The sequence below is a fragment of the Rattus norvegicus genome, chromosome 11 (assembly GCF_021556685.1).
Source record: "Rattus norvegicus strain SHRSP/BbbUtx chromosome 11, alternate assembly SHRSP_T2T, whole genome shotgun sequence".
NCBI lineage: Eukaryota > Metazoa > Chordata > Mammalia > Rodentia > Muridae > Rattus > Rattus norvegicus.
This window is the reverse complement of record NC_141544.1, coordinates 6590745-6607349: the sequence shown is the minus strand read 5'-3', so window position 1 is coordinate 6607349 and position 16605 is coordinate 6590745. Positions and strand designations below refer to the sequence as shown.

General features: G+C 45.7%; 1 pseudogene; it reads right to left on the bottom strand.

The window, feature by feature from the left end:
• Positions 1-9752: 9752 nt before the first annotated feature.
• Positions 9753-12669, bottom strand: LOC148002447 (large ribosomal subunit protein eL19 pseudogene; annotated as a pseudogene).
• Positions 12670-16605: the final 3936 nt, after the last annotated feature.

Below are 16605 nucleotides of genomic sequence, written 5' to 3'. Positions count from 1 at the left end.
TCTGAAGTGGCTTTTGTTGTATCGACTGACTTATTAGCAGAAATGTGAGCGCATCAGTAACCCACCCAGAGGTGGATCACATCTCACAGGTGACAGGCGTGGTACTTGTGCTTGCCCAGATGCCCTTTTAGGGTGTGGATGTGTTTCTCTCCCTCTCCAAGCAGGCTTCGGTGCAGGGAAAAACAACGTTATCTCTCTCTCTCCATAAAAGGATACTCAGCTCTGGTTTGAAAGTCAAACCAACAGCCATGTGTGCTGTGGAACAGCAATGAGGACAGATTCCTTTACATATTCAAATGTATTCCGAGTGATACTTTGGATTTATAATTGTAAGATTATTATTAGGAGGTAATGAAATTAAGATTTAAATATCGTGCTCCACTTTAATGGCAGTTAAGCTTTTGGCTGGATCAGGAATCATCACCTTGTTGATTAAATACTAATCGGGCTGTGATGACATCCTGTAATTAGTTAGGGCTTGGGGGGAAAATAAGATTTACTTTGCTACCTGCCATTTTAGCTCAAGGCAAATTTGAGGCTTCAGGGTTTCCATTAGAAGGAGGAGATGGTTGAAGCAGTTCTCCCATCTCCGGGTGAGAGTCTAATTCTAGACTTGGGTAATTAGATCAACAGTTATATCTAACTGCAGACACACAATAGGATGCAGTTCAGGCTGATTAGACACACAAAGCCATTAGGTAGATCAATGAAAAGTCAGCATTTCTCTTCCTGAGCAGAACAATCCACACTGCAGCTGCGCGTGGGTGACTGCAGGCTCGAGTCTCTACAGGTGCTCTCTGAGCCACCTGCAGGTATAGGATGGAGTACAGTCTTTGTCCCAACCTACAGTGAAGAGGTCCTCATCCTGTCTCCGGGCTAGAAGGAACTGAAGTTCAGAGATGTCTTTGTTCAGGTCCACACAGCAAAGGGCAGGGCAGAGAGAGATTCACTTTCGGTATGTCTGACGCTTTAAAACATCCTCAGAGACACTGCTTCAGATCTCCACCCCCAACCATTGATCCCAAAGCAAGAGTGACCATCAAGATATCTAAGACTTGACTTCCACTGTGCACGGAGAAAAACTTCTGTCCGAGTTGAGGTCTCGTCTGGGGTGCACAAGGAAAACCTTCCTCCAGTCTCTCCCACCAGCTCTGGGAGGGTGGGAGAGGGAGCAGGCAGGGTCCCCCCATCTTGACAGCTGCAAGGCTGTTTCAGGCTCTGTCCCCACCTTCCCGGTTTAGGGTGGGTTGGGGGTTGGGTTTTGGAGAGCCCTGCCTGAACTATCCGAGATTGAAGAACACACGGAGGGGCTCCAGGCCACGTGCGCCCTCTAGCGTCAGTCAGATGGACGATATCTCTGTGTGATCTCACCTGGGAGACCTGCATCCACCTCTGACATGGGCACAGCAGTATCCCTCCAATTTGAGAGGGAAACCTGCCCTTTGTAGGTCCGTGAGCTCCTAATAGGGCTACAGGAAGAGCGTTTAGCTGCACAAGGTCTTGGATTGGGTCTTCAGCGCTACTTAAAGAACAAAACAGGGCATTTCGACCAACCCCTTTCTTTTTACATCAAAAACGGATAAATGGAGCCTAATTGCAGTTTCTACTTATGTATTTAATCTATCCATTTCCTCCCCTTTCTTTCTCTCTTTCTCTCTTTCTTTCTTTCTTTGTGTGTGTGAGAGATATGTATGTGTACTCATGTGTTTGAATGTGTATTGTGCAGACATGTGTGTATGTGTGATATGATGTCATAGATTTTCATTGCTTTCCTATCAGATTCTCCGCAGCAAGGTCTTTCAGTCAAAATCAGACTCATTGATATGACGAGTTCTGCTTGTAACTTTCCTCCCTGGATTCCCTAACTCTGCGGTCCCAGGCTTTATTTATAGGCAACCTCCACACCCACCCCCTCCGACCCCTCTCCCCATTTATGTGGGTTTCCAGGGGAGGGGAGCTGTACTAGGTCTCTGTGCTTCGATGGAGAGTGCTTTAGTTGTGGATCCATCTCCCTGGCTTCTGCAGTGTATGTCGGATGCTCATATTTGACTGAGCAAGTGTTTTGAAATTTCAAAGGAAAGATACCAAAGCCATTTCAGGCCGGGGGCCATGACTCTTGGTGCATTTGAAATGTAGGTGGCGGTCCTCATCCTCTTCAGTGTCTCTGACGTTGAAATTGTAACCTTTTCTTTTTCTTTTTTCTTCTTCATTTTTTTTATATCAGTGTCAATTCATTATCCACAGTGCTGGGTTGCATCAAGACAACTTCCTTTAACCATGTCATGTGCTTTAACCTATCTGAACTTCCTGCTCACCCCATCCCCCACCCCTGACCTAGTCTCCTTCCTTCTCCAGGCCTTTGTCTGCCTTTGTTTCATATGGACATATTTTTTTTTCCGGATATGTTAAGAACCCATAAAGATTCTGTAAAGAATTACAGGACTCACAAACGAGACAAAAATTACAGTATTTGCTTCTCGGTGTCTGGTTGATTTTGCTTAATGCGGTGGTCTCCAGTTTTCCTACCAAAGACTTATTTCCATCCCTTATGTGGCTGGATAAAATTCCATTGTGTATGTGTACCAGGACTTATTCAATGGTATATCAATGGATGCTCAGGCAGATTCCACATCTTGGCTACTGAGAATGGTGCCACAGCAAGCCTGGTGTGCAGGTGTCCTCTGATGTGTTGCCTCTGAGTCCTGTGGGCTCGGTGTCCAAATGCTCAGGCTGACAGTCATTCACCGAGAGGCTCTGAGCCTAAGCTGTGTGCTCTCCCTTTGGATGGAGGCTTTGCATGAGATGACTGTGTGTGTGTGTCTGTGCGTGTGTGTGTGTGTGTGTGTGTGTGTGTGTGTGTGTGTGTGTGTTCGGTGAATGAATGTGCACCCTTACATTGGGACTCTTCATGGAGGTTATGAAAGCTATAGCTGTGTTGGTGAGCACTGGAGATAGATGTTTACAGCACCCCATCCCTCTATCCCTCCTTACCCCTCTGCTTCCTTCTGCTCCTTTTCCCTTCCCCTTCTTCCTCCACTCCCCTTTCAAGACCGTGTCTCACTATGTCGCCAAGGCTGGCCTCATGCTTGCAACGATTCCCCTGCCTCAGCCTTCCAAATACCAAGAAGTCCTTTCCTTGGAATAAGAGCGATACTTTCAGAGGTGCAGTTGTGGTCATGGGTTGCCAGGAGAGGAGTAGACACCAGACTGTCTGTCTTTGTACAAGGAAACTAGGACCAAAGCAGATAGCATTGGGGAAGGTGAGGTTGGCCACTGTGCCCACTCCCTGTCCCCCACTCCTAGAACCAGAGCTCTGGCAAGTCATGTTTTCTAAGTCATCAAGTCATTTCAGTGGTCAGATAGAACATGGCACAGGGATCCTTGGGTACATGTAAAGCAGAAATTACTACCTACAATTTCTAGTCTAGGAGAAGAAAGGGCACCCAGGTTGTGTGTGTGTGTGTGTGTGTGTGTGTGTGTGTGTGTGTGTTCATGTGTTGGGTCATAGCAGGAAACAGGGTGGATAGCTTGATTTCAAGAATCTCTGAAATATGAGTATTTTCCTGAGCTTCTGGGTAGAGATATGGCTGTGTGGGTCTGTTTGGTATCTGATCCCTTAAATAGAGAAGGGCTTACATGGGGAGAGTCCATCCCAAGCAAAATGGACAAATACCACTTGGTTTCCCTCACTTTGGGGGCCCTATAATTCTTTAAAGATTCATTGTGCTCATAGGAAATCGGAGAAGCAGGTCTGGGGCTGGAAGGGGGTTGAATAGACCTTGCTGGATGCAGAGGAAGAGGTGCTGCTCCTCTGTTAGCCAGCAGACTGGCCAGGACAGCATCAAGTGAACAGGCAAACCATGTTGTCATCACTTGGGGGAACCACGGTGAATTAGGATGAAAAGCATCTCTCCTGTCATAAGCCAGATTCCCCAGGGCCTCTGGGCCATCTCAGACACTGACTAACAAAGACATCAATATCAGAGCTGAGAGATCCACATGTGAAACTAGTCACATTCCTCAGTTTCCCCTCTGGAAGAAACAGATCAATTACAGTCAGGACCAGCTTAGGCACAGCCTAAGTTCCAGCTGCCTTTTCCAGCGCCACCACCAGCCTTGTTAGTGAACGTGATCTGCCACTGATGAGTGGGCTGCATTCTTGGGTTATGGTTATTCTAATACAACCACTATAGGGAACATCTGTTGCTGGACATAGCACCGTAGGCATGTCCATGCCTGGTTGGTTTCTATTAATATCATTCATAAATCACAGGCTTAAGTGGATGGAGGGGTGAAAGGGTTTGTGGCTGTGGGACCACTTCACTACTGGGGACTTGGCAGGAATTGGTCTACCCTGGACTTTCTCCAGGATCCTCCCATTATTCCCTTTCCAATTAAGGTGTTAAATCAGAGAGAGAATGGGTCCAGGTGGTATCCTGGAGACCTTGGCTCTGACATCACGGAAACATCATGTGATCAGGCTGAATTAGCACACACTCGATGTTCTCATGCTCTTCTTCAAGCCAGTGACCCTTGCACTGAACCCCATGATTATTGATTAGTGAGTGAATGTAAGACTGAAAGGGGGTGGGGCTGCAGTATTGCCCTGTACAGGGCAGCCAGATGTCTTCCTCTTGGCAGAGCCCACATCGGAATGACTGCGGCTCCAGACAGAGTGCCCAGGGCTGAGAATTTAAATTATGATCCTTGAATCCCTAACGTAATGAGCCATCTCCCAGCCCCTGGTGTTTTGTCTGATGAGTCTGCAAGTTGCATGTTTAATATGTAAGGAATGGGAACCATGAAAAATGGGAAAAAGAGAGTGTTTGTCTCCTCTGCCCACCCTCTCTGCTCCCAGGGAGGTTGTGGCAATGTCAGGGTGCCCTCATCTTCTCAGTGAACTGGACTTCGTGGATGTTCTCAGGACCTTGGGGAGGGCCAGAGACGGTGCTTTGTTCTGCAGGACGTTTCTGACTCTTGAAGGTTCTGGATGAATTCCAGGTGAATGGATACCTTTACCTCACAGAGAGGGAAATCAAGAGGCTCGATTAATGCACCAGCATCTGGGGTCTGTGGGACCCGTGGGGAGGGCTCTGTCCTTTGTCAGCATTGGTGGGGACACTGGATACTGCAGTCACAGCCTGAGCAGTTCCTGTCCCACTCAGAGACCTCCATTCAGGTAAACCTGGATCCCCTACTACACCACAGGGGGAAATCAGTGAGTTTATTACACAGAGAAGGTGACTGTCACTGTTTCTGATTTGAACATGGGCATTTAGAGAGAGCTTTATACACAATTCTGTGGCTTTTCGGGGACCATTGTTCAAAAGATATAATTTACAGCAAGGTTGAAGGATAAAGTGAAGTTTAAAAATTAAGTAAAATATAGTGATTGAATATACTTGTTTTATTTAAATTTTTTTAGATTTATTTTGTTATTTTATATGTACCTGCACCTATGTGCGTGTGCTATATGCATATGGTACCCTTAGAGATCAGAAGAGGATGTCTGATCCATTAAAACTGGACTTATGGATGGTTGTGAGCTGCCACGTGGGTGCTGGGAATGGAACTCGGGTCCTCTGCAAGAGCAGCCATTGCTCTTTAGGACTGACCCATCTCTCTAGCCCATCACTTGTTTCTCTTCGGTGATTTTCTTTTTGTAAATAAAGTTCCAAGATGGTTTTATGAGTTACATCGTTTGGATCTAGGAATGAGAGTGGATTAGTAACAGCATGAAACCAGAGGCCATACACTTCCTGACCCTCAGTTAGAACAGTTTCAATTGTGTGTGTGCACACACACGCATGCACGCGCATGCAGATTGTTTGCAGATTCCCTTGGCGGCCAGAAAAGGACCTCAAGTTCCCAGGAGATGATTTACAGGCAGCTGTGAGCTGCTTAAGTGGATCCTAAGAACAGAATTTGGGTTCCCTGCGAGTTTGGAACATGCTCTTAACTGACGGGCTCTCTCTTCAGGCCCATGTGTTTCTCAACCTCGACTGAGATATCTTTAGGAAAACGTGCACTATCTCTGCAGGCATCCTTGGCTGGGACAGTTGTGTTGATGTTTCTGATGCTCATCCATCAGGTGACAAAGGCTAGACCCCAGAAGATACCTTCTCTCCATTTTAGCGTCACCCTTAACTCTCCAGTTCCTCTATCCTGTGTTGTTCGAACCACAAGCACAATGCTGCTTCCTCCAGGACTCTGGAGGTGTGTTCTTGTCCGTTGAGCAAGGACGTGAGGCTATGAATAAAGGGCAGCATGACTCAGTGCCTTTCGCTGTACTACGTATGAAATGTTTTGGCTGGAATTAGGGCTGGGGCTGGTTCAGATGTGTAAATTAGAGAGAGTCTCAAAGTCTCTTGAGTTTAGCCTCTTTTATAACTTAGAGTCTCTCTGGGGAGCACGTCACCAACCACACCACCTTTACCCCCGAAAGGATGGCTGAACACAGGCTTTGGGGCCGAGATACTTCTGCAAGCTGTGAGACTGTGGAGTCAAACTGCTGTCGGGTCCTCCGCTTCCCAGCTTCTGTCACATGCAGCTCTTCAGCTTGACATCACAGACTGGAGGGGAAGAGAGCTGGGAGCTCATTACCATGGGTGTCTTGGAAAGTTTGGGGGTGAGTTCTGCATTAAGTAGTCCTCATTTGAATAATGAGCATATGCTATTTATTTTCTTGGAGAGCTGCTCTGAGGGAAGCAGAGAGGCTTCTCCTACAGGAAGCCTGTTGGCCTGTGTGCCCGCCGCCCATCACTTGGGGGAGGGAGGGGGAGGAAAGGGTGCTATTTTAAACTCTTTGTTATTGAAGGAAACACCCATAACTGGAACATTGTGGGGCGATTGTCAGCTGTTTCTGTGAGAAAAGGCCTGGGGTCAGCCAACGTCTTCTCCAGTCCTTTCAACGCTGCTCTCTGCTGTGCATAGGAGATGGTCTAAAATCTGCCCATCTCATCTCCCCAAATCATGTGCTCTTCTGCATTTTTTATGGGAATGAGTAGAATGGTGGTGAACTTGGGATCATGTGGCTACCTTAGTGGTCATGAAGGGGACTACACAGGAAGAGAGGTGTTCTCACACCAAACACCCAGATCTGCCTGATCTTGCCCTGGGTGCTTAAAAAGGACGGCATCTCTGCACCAAAAAGCAATGATTCCTCTGTACATATGGATATTTAAATCTGATCGGGGCTCATGATTTTGTCTAGGTAAAACAAGCATCCTACGTGCCTTTTCTCTGTGATTTTTTTTTTTTTTGCAATTGGCTGGGCAGAGTGACTTCATCTCTCATGTGGTACAGGAAAAAACGAGCCAAATGCCTCCATCTCTGTAATTAAATCACATACCTTCATGCCTTTGGCTGCACCCAGCAGTCTTTCTTCCCAGAACTACTTGCCCATCAGTCTACGCCAGAGTTCAGAGCCATAAAAAAAAGTACAGAAGGCTTATGCCTGATTCTGTTGAGTGTGCAGCTCAAGAATTCACACATGCCGGCTCTTACGAGGCTGCACACTGGAGCTGCACACACTTAACATTATGATATTGCAGAGGATGGGAGGGGCAGTGCACACATGCCAATTTCATACTTCAGGGTGATAAAGGACTTCATGTTCTTGGGGTTTTAGAGCCACCAAGACCCAACGAATGATCTTCATGCAAACATCATGAGTCTTTTAGCAAGACTTTATAACAACGGTGTAATTATCATATATGTGAAGAGACCCTGTGGTGGTTTGAATGTGCACTGCCCAGGAAATGGCACTATTAGGAGGCTGTCCTCCTTGGAGGAGGTGTCTCCATGTGGGGGTGAGTTCTTGAAATCCTCCTCCCAGCCATGTGGGAGACAGTCTGCTCCTGGATTCTTTTAGATGAAGATGTAGAACTCTCAGCTCCTTCTCCAGCACCATGTCTGTCTGCACACTGCCGTGCCCTGTGCCTTGATGATACTGGACTGACCCTCTAAACCTGTAAGCCAGCCCCGATTACATGTTGTCCTTGGTCATGGTGTCTCTTCTCAACAGTGGAAACCTAACTAAGACCCCAGACTGGATAGTTCATGGGATTGCTCAAATGTCCTTGGCACCATCACTCTTTTATCTTCTGCAATGGCCCAACCCAATCTCTCTCCAGTCCAGGGTGCTCCTCCAGTCTTGGTTCTCACAGGATCCCCTATACAAGGCACTTTCCCTCAGAGTCTCCTAGTGTCTACAATACCACCAGCCATGGCATCCTCTTCATTGATAGGGTGAAGTCTATTCTCGAGGATGGTCACCAAGTCTCCATGTGGTTTTGTAGAGTAGCAAAGCATCTCCAGGGACAGGGCACAGATTCTGGGGCTTAGAGAGACGGCTGAGCCACGAAGAACACGTGTTAGTCTTGCAGAGGACCCAGGTTCTATTCCCAGCATCCATATGATGGCTCACATTTGAAATGTTAGCCAGTTTCAGGAGATCTAATGCCCTCTCTTGGCCTCTTCAGACATCAGGCAGGCACTTGGTGCACACAGTTCCGTGTAGCCAGAACATTCACACATTCGATAATATAAACACATCTGATTTTTAAAAGGTATGAGCTTTGTGTTATGGGCATGGATGATGCTGAGCCTGGATCCCAACAGCTCTCTTTTAAGGGGAGGAGGGACACCAGGAGTTGGGGTCCCGGTGGCTGTAGGTGAGGGAGCAGCGTATGGTCATGTCAGTATAATGCCTCCTGGTTTGGAAGTGCTCATCTCAGGGCTCTGATGGTGCCCATGAGGCAGAGGTCTCAGCACTGAGCTTGGGAAGAGTCAGCACTGGGGGAAGGTGGCAGGTGAATGACTATGTCTTTCTTCAAGTACAATGAAAGAGGTTCTTTTCCCCGTGTTTTCTGTCATCATAGAGTTATAAAAACCCCTGTGGTCCAGATGATCTTAATTTGAAAGTCATTACAATGGAGATGGGGGGTGTGTGAGCTGAAAGTTCATTAAGGAAATATTTGATGAGCCAAGAAAAAAGTGCCAGAGTTAATATTATAAACACGAATAATGAGCAGGGTGGCTGCAAAAATACATAAAAGAAAATAACAACACAACACGCAGGCCCTCCTCTCTGTTGGCCCAACAGGCTTCTGACAGTGTGTCCTGATTTGTTTGTGTTAAATGGTTGAGGCTCTAGGCTTGCCCACATGGCCGATGTTGTCTCTCATCTGAACTTGACAGGATAACTTTATGTTTTTGTGTACACACATTCCTAATGCCTTAATCGCTTTAGCTGATGTGGACTCGGGTGTTTGCCAGCCAGTCAGGGATGAAGAGGCTTAATGTATTTCTTCTTTATTTTTGGTTGTGAGCCTAGCCTTTAACGGCTGAGCCATCTCTCCAGCCCGTATTTCTTCTTTAAAAAAACAACAAAAACAACAACAACAACAACAACAGCAGCAGCAGCAACAAAACCCCAAAACAAACAAACAAAAAACCAACAAGTTTGTATTTTTATTAAAACCACAACAACTTCATATTCACCAGAAAAGTAAACTGGAATTTATGTTGTCTGGTGGGTACTTGTTCCTCTCTCTAGAGCGCTATTGTATTAGGGTTTCCAGAGAAACAGAAATGGCAGAATGAATACACATTGTCTTAGTTAGATTTCCATTGTTGTGAACAGACAGCATTGGCAAGGTAACTCTTTTCTAATTTAAGGCTTGTTTTATTTTAATGACTGATCATGTGAGGCCACAGTGAGGTCACTATGCACAGACGTGAAGGAAGCTTTATTTCTTGGTCTCTTCCTCCTTGGACAGAGTCTTGATGGTCTCCTCCTTCTTGGCCTGGAGGTGCTCCTCCCACGCGTTTTTGTGCTTCCCTGGTCTTAGACCTGTGAGCCTCAGCCTGGTCAGCCTGTAGCTTCTTGCGGGCCTTGTCTGCCTTCAGTTTGAGGATCTGCTCCATAAGAATCCATTGGTTTTTGGATACATTCCTTTTAACCTTCAGGTACAGGCTGTGATTATATATGGCTGTCAATCTTCTTAGATTCCCAGTATCTCCTGAGAAGCCGGTGCAGGATCCTCGTCCTTCTCATCCAGGTCACCCTCTCAGGCACCCAAGTGTTGGCAGTGCCCTTTCCCTTCCCTATGACCATATGCCTGCCCTTCAAGGTGTGTTTCTGTTAGCGAGTCTGAGGATGGTCAGTTACAGGCTTCCAGATGATCAGTCCATCTTCAATCAGCTTCTTGATCAGCTGACAGGAGTTGGCATTGGCGATTTTATTGGTCTCATTGGGGTCCAACTGGACCTTCTTTTTACCACAGTGGAGGACACTAGAGGCAAGCCTCTTCTGTAGTCGGAGCTAAATCCCCAACCCCCAACTTTTTCTTTTCTTAACTTTTATAACATTTACACACAAACACACACACACATTCACACAGAGGGAGAGAGACAGAGAGACAGAGAGACATAGAGATAGAGAGATCTAAAGGACTAAATTATACTCCTAAGTCAAAGATAAAGGCCAGACACTTGTCAACAGGATGGTGGAGAGTTAAGTGTGGAATGACCGTGGAGCCTCCAGAAGGCAGGAACGAGAGACAGAGGCTCTACAAGGTAGGGCATCTACTCTTTTTCAATGCATTCATGACCAGGATTAGTGAATTGCACACTAGCCCTGTGTATTTTAGCCTGCAAAGTACACTTTGTATGGAGACTGACGTGGGCTGCCCAGGCTCCCTTGGTTCCCTCTCACGTCTAGGATTCCTAGGAGAGTACAAAATGTTTCACCAAGTTCAGTGGTATTATACAAACTGCAGTCATGGGTCACTTTCTATGCTGTTAACTGTCTGTGGAGATTGGCACCAAAAGTCTTCAATAGCCTTGAAAGGGTTTAGGTTTAACTCATTCTAGGTTGATCTGTCTTTGTTTTCCATAAAGGTTCTTTGAGTTAGATAGTGATCTGCTCCCAGGAGTGAACCAATGTCTTGAGCTTCTGAATCTTCTGAATGGTGTCCTTGGATGAGGTTTGTTAGAATGTCAACCGCCTTCCAACAGATATCTGTGCCTGGAAATTTATCCTTTATGTAGTTCTATTCCTCTAGTGTGTGTCTGTGTGTGTGTGTGTGTGTGTGTGTGTGTGTGTGTACGTGATGGTATCACAGAGAAGGCTGTCAAATTTGCCATTTATTTTTTTACTGTGTGGTGCTTTCCTATTTAAAATTGTTTTTAAGTGTCGTAAGAGTTTCCATACAAGCTTCATTTTTAGGGAGAGGATCTTCCAAATGCTTCTTCCTCTGGTCTCAAGAGATGAGAGTGAGTCATTATCATGGAGGGCTGAATGAGAGCTGCTGGTTGGGTCACAGGGATGCTTTGGGCCCTAACTTTGTAAGCTCGGCCCTGTGCACCAGCCAGAGCCTCTGTATTCTTTGAGCCCCTCCTTTGGAGGTGAAGTATGCATTGTTTGTACTGTTTGCCCTAGCACTGAGCCTCTTTTCAAATTGTTTTCCCTGCCGCCCTAGACACAGTACATTGTAAAGTCCTTCCACATGGAAAATTGCTGGCAACATTGAACGGGGAGAAGGGAGATTCACAGTAAAATACAAATGAAGAAAGCAGGAGTGACAGCCATGTATGCGATACCCTGACAGCTAAGGGGGTGCAGAAACATGCAGGTGGCTGCAGAACTTGCAAAATTTGGTTTGCACTCATTCCTCCACAAAGCTCACACAATTTAGCACCAAATATTCGGGTCCTTTGATAGCTAAATTTCTGTAAACCCTCAATTGGCCTGGGTGTGTCTTCATGTATATCTCTGCATGTGTGTGTCTGTGTGTATGTCTCTGTGTCTGTCTCTCTTTCTGTGTCTGTCTCTGTCTCCTTCTCTCCCCCTTCCCCTCCCCTTACCCCTCCCCTTCTCCTTCTCTCTCTCTCTCTCTCTCTCTCTCTCTCTCTCTTTCTCTTTGTGTGTGTGTGTGTGTGTGTGTGTGTGTGCGTGGACGTTCAGAGATTGTCCTCAGGGACAAGTGGTAATTTTGCTACCAGTCTTTGGCAATTTTGCTGTGATAAACTCTGAAAACGAGGACGGTCCTACGAGCCATTCCCTGTTCCTGGCCTTTCCCGTACAAGTCTTCTGAATTCTCCTTTCTTGGTTTTACAGATTTCCTCTAGTTCGTTTTACCACACCGCACCTCCGTGCTTTCTTAGTTTGCTGTCATATAGTGGGAACCTCCGAAGTTTCAAACTCACTACTTGTGCTCCATTCTTCTGCCTGAGAAACCACATAATCTGGAAGCTTGTGCTAAAACTGGACTCTTAAAAGTTACTAGTTATTAGAAATTCTGTTGAAATTTAAAAACCATTTCCTCATTTGTGTGGGCTCACCCGACACGTGTAGGCAGTGCTTACTGATTGATCATGGCGCCCTACACTTCCGACCTCACACAGACCCTGACAAGGATTACTTCCGGTGCTGTGTGACTTATTTCTTCTCCTTCCAATGAAGGTGCAGACTTGAGCCATTTCCGGTGTCAGCACTGAAATGACATAGTTCCGGTTTCTCACAGGCTTCCGGCATCTAGGTTGAGTCCTTGACATGGGATATCTGCGCCACGGCACAGGGTTCCGTCGGGCTGAGCAAGAGGGATCTCTGGTTTGGATTGTTTTCTCTGCCCAGAGCACATGGATTGAATTCGCAGACGCCATGAGTCTATAGTGGCTTCTGTGAACTCTTTGTGTTATTATCTTTTCAAATCCTCTTAGTTCTTGGCCGAGTCGCTGACAGCTGCCTCGCTCTGTGAACTGGCTGCCGTCGTTCTACTACAGCGATTTGATCGATGTGTCGCCTTCATTTGTTAGCTCTCCTACCTCCATTTTCTGAGAAAGGCTACGACCCTCTATGCGCATGGCCTCAGGTGTTGGACGCTACCTCTTAGGAGGTCTCAGGCCCTTTTTTTGAGGCTCTGCATCCCTGCAGAGCAGGTGCTAAAGTCTTTGAAACAAAATCCAGTAACTCCACGGTGGCTTTTTCATGCCTTTTGAGAAATCCGAGGACAAGTCTTTCCACTAGCAGCTATTTACACACCTTACACTTTTTTTTGGTTCTTTTTTTCGGAGCTGGGGACCGAACCCAGGGCCTTGCGCTTCCTAGACAAGCGCTCTAACCACTGAGCTAAATCCCCAGCCCCACACGTTACACTCTTAAGTCGAGATATCCAACCTGCGTTTTCATCCTAATATCAACAAACACATGAGTTACCGGTAGATTTATGGAAAGAATCAAGTATGAGTTTGGACACTCCTTTGTCTCTCTCTCTCTGGAATACAATTTTTCCCATTGAAAGCTAAAATTTCTAATTTTATTCAAGTCCATTAAAAATCCACATTATTCTTAATTTTTTGATGGGAATGACTTTAGTTATCTACAGAGTGACCTGCTCCACCCCCCTCTTTCCATGACTAAAATGAAGGCTATTTTAAAAACAGTCTGCCTAATGGAAACCCAGTTTTTTTTTTCTTTTGTCAAATATTATTTCTTGACTTCAGGAAATTTTTTAATACCGATAAGGCACCAACTGTTCTCTAGATGTCTCCCCTCCCCCATATTACTTTATTCTTTGGTAAACATGGGGTGAGCCCCCTCTATGCTCATTATCAAATGCTTCAGATTTGATTTGTGGACAAAAGCAACCTACCGTCTGTCTTTTTCTAATGGTGTTCCTTTTCAGGGAAAGAGAAATACCAAAGCCTGCCTGAGGACTAGGATTTTTCAAAAGTCTCATCTCATTGTGGATTGCAATTTCCAAAGTTGACATTCATTAAGGGGAACGGATATGAACTTCCCATCACGATTTGGATATGTATTATTATTTCTTGTTATATTTATTTTCTTTTGTGACTTGATATGTAAGATCCCCACAGACAAAAAGAGCTATCGAACCAAGTTCCCATCTTCCCCTCTCTGTAAGTTGAGATTTCTAAAGCTGAAGAGGAGAATAAATCAAAATGTAGCGAATCTACAGATGTTGTCCACGTACTTCCTAGAACAAGAAACAGAGAGAGACATGTGCCAGGAACACGTGTATCAGATGGACCAGTGAAACTGCAGGGGCCCTTGCTAGATCTAAAATCCCTGTAAATGGTGTGTGTGCGTGTGTGTGTGTGTGTGTGTGTGTGTGTGTGTGTGTGTAAACCTAGTTGTATATGTATATGTATATATGTATGTATGTCTTAGGGTTTTACTGCTATGAAAAGAAACAATGACCAATGCCAGTCTTACAAGGACATTTAGTTGGGGCTGGCTTGTAAGTTCATATGTTCAGTCTATTATCATCAAGGCAGGAGCATGGCAGCATCTAGGCAGGCATGTGCAGGAGGAGCTGAGCGTTCTACATCTTCCTCTGAAGGCTGCTAGAAGACTGGCTTCCAGGCAGCTAGGGTGAGGGTCTTAAAGCCCACGCCCACAGTGACACACCTACCCCAACAAGGCCACACCCACTCCAACAAGGCCAAACCCCCTAGCAGTGCCACTCCTATTTGTCACTATTTGTCTTCCAACTTGAAACTTATTCATAAAACTGTTCAATGGACAACAGGTAACTTTAATGAAATAAATACACAAGGATTAGAAAAATACACAGGAAGATGTGTGCTGTAGTTACTGTTCTATTGCTGTGAAGAGACACCGTGACCAAAGCAATTCATGACAGGAAACATTTAATTGTGGTCTTACAGTTTCAGAATGTGAATCCGAGGACCATCGTGGTAGACACCATGACAGCAGGCTGGCAGGCAGGCAGGCCTGGCTGAGTAGTTCCTGAGAGCTCACATCCTGCTCCCCAGATGAGAGAGAGAGAGAGAGGGAGAGAGAGAGGGAGAGGGAGAGAGAGGGAGAGGGAGAAGGGGGAGAGGGGGGAGGGAGAGAGAGGAAGAGAGAGAGAGACGGAGGGAGAGGGAGAGGGAGAGGGAGAGGGAGGGAGAGGGAGAGGGAGGGAGAGAGAGAAAGAGATAGAGAGAGGGAGAGAGAGAGAGAAAGAGAGAGAGAGTGAGAGGGAGAGAGAGAGAGAGAGGGAGGGAGGGATAGGGAGAGAGAAAGAGAGAGGGAGGGAGGGAGGGAGGGAGAGAAGACTGGTGGGCTTTTGAAATCTCAAGGCCCCACCTACCATTGACACATCTCTTTTAACAAAAACACAACTCCCAATCCTTTCTAAACAATCCACAAACAGGAAACCAAACACATTCAAGTATTTGAACCTCTGAGGGTCACAATTATTAAAAATCCTAAAGTATGTTTTTTTTTTTCTTTTAAAAGAAATCAAGTAATGAGTCGTCCATCCCATTTGGTACATTTCATTTCGTTTGTACATTACATTATCGTTACATTTCATTTCTCAGAGGTTAGGGTTATTTGCATAACATGTTTCCAATCAAGCCATCACTCTCACATAAGCCAAAGGCATCATACCTCCCCCCGTTTCTACTTGATTATCCACATTGGCGTTATTATCTGTACTTAAACATATCCCTTCATCCTGATTTAGTTCAAAGCATGGGGAGCTATTGATGTGCAATTAATTGCTATTCATAATGGGATAAAACAGAAGCCAACATGATTGAGTCTATTGTTGCTGGGAGCTGAAGATTTCCCTTCCATTTAATAAAATGTGATAAATATGATTTTAACGCAAGCCTAGAAACCCCAACGAAGCCTTTAGTTTATATTTGTTTCAGTATTTCCAGATCATTCTCTGTGACACACAAGAACCTAGAGGAGGAGAATTGTGTGGAGTCACTGACACACACTCAACCAAGGATTCGTTTGCACAATAAGGAGATATATCCTGTCCACTGAGAGTTGGCCCCAGGACTCCCAATGATCTAAAAGTCCTCAGGTTCCTTGGATAAAGCGACACTGCATTTGCATATAACCTATGCAAGCCTCTCGTATACTCTAGTCATATTTATATGTATGTGTGCGTGTGTGTGTGCATAGAGACATGTAAGTTCAGAGGTTGGGGGAGGATAGAGCGTGTTCTGCTCCTTCACTACCTACTTTATTCCCTTGTGACAGGGTCCCCTGCTGAACCTGAGGTGAGGCTCATTGTCAGGAAGCCCCGGTCATCCTCCTGTTCCCATACCAAGCACTGGTGTTTGCAAGTGTGACCACACACTTGGCTTTCCACCTCTGCCGTCTCCCCAGACCCTCCTACATTTTAAATAATCTCTGCATTACTTTTGTACTTAATGAAATGAAATCATGAGGGGCTGTTACTTAGGAGATGACAAGAAAAATGGTTTGTATGTGTTCAGTACAGATGTGGTATTTTAAAAACCACTTTTATTAGTTCCTTGAGAACTTTGTACATTATATATTGATAGAATTTACTTCTCACGTCTCTTCCTAACTCCTCCCAGATCCATCCCCACCTAATCCCTTCTCCCAACTTTAAGCTCTCTTTATGCCCTCTGTAATAACACACTCAAGACATTTATGCTGCCCATAAATTCATGGGTCTTGGGCAAGCCCCTGGAGCCTGGCCAGCTTATCACCAGCCTTATCTTTGTAGAAAACTGACCCTCCCTTTCCTGTCAGCTAGGGCTGAGGGATAGTGGTCCTGTTGAGTATAGAAGACACTGCTTTGT